Here is a 701-nt window from a genome sequence, read left to right as displayed (position 1 = left end):
TGTAGGGTCCACAGATCCTGATGTGTCAAGGAAAATTCATCCCTGCACCAAGTGGCGAGCAAAAATGCTCTTTATGCCAATTCTGGCGTTAAACGCCGGGCTGGTGCCTATTTCTGGCGTTTAACGCCAAGTTCTTGCCCTTTTCTGGCGTTTAACGCCAGTTTGGTGCCCCTTTTCTGGCGTTAAACGCCCAGAATGGTGCCAAACTGGGCGTTAAACGCCATCTGCTAGCTTTACTAGCGTTTAAACGCCAGCAAGTTCTCCTCCAGGGTGTGCTATTTTTCTTTCTGTTTTTCTTTCTGTTTTTGCTTTTTCAATTGATTTTGTAACTTCCCATGATCATCAACCTATAAAAACATAAAATAACAATGGAAAATAGATAAATATAACATTGGGTTGCCTCCCAACAAGCGCTTCTTTAATATCAGTAGCTTGACAGTGGGCTCTCATGGAGCCTCACAGATACTCAGAGCAATGTTGGGACCTCCCAACACCAAACTTAGAGTTTGAATGTGGGAGTTCAACACCAAACTTAGAAGTTGGTTGTGGCCTCCCAACACCAAACTTAGAGTTTGACTGTGGGGGCTCTGTTTGACTCTGTCAATGAGTTTTGAGAGAAGCTCTTCATGCTTCCTCTCCATGGTGACAGAGGGATATCCTTGAGCCTTAAACACAAAGGATTCTTCATTCACTTAAATGAT

The sequence above is a fragment of the Arachis duranensis genome, chromosome 9, assembly GCF_000817695.3.
Source record: "Arachis duranensis cultivar V14167 chromosome 9, aradu.V14167.gnm2.J7QH, whole genome shotgun sequence".
In the NCBI taxonomy this organism is placed as follows: Eukaryota; Viridiplantae; Streptophyta; class Magnoliopsida; order Fabales; family Fabaceae; genus Arachis; species Arachis duranensis.
Note: the sequence above shows the minus strand (reverse complement) of the source record.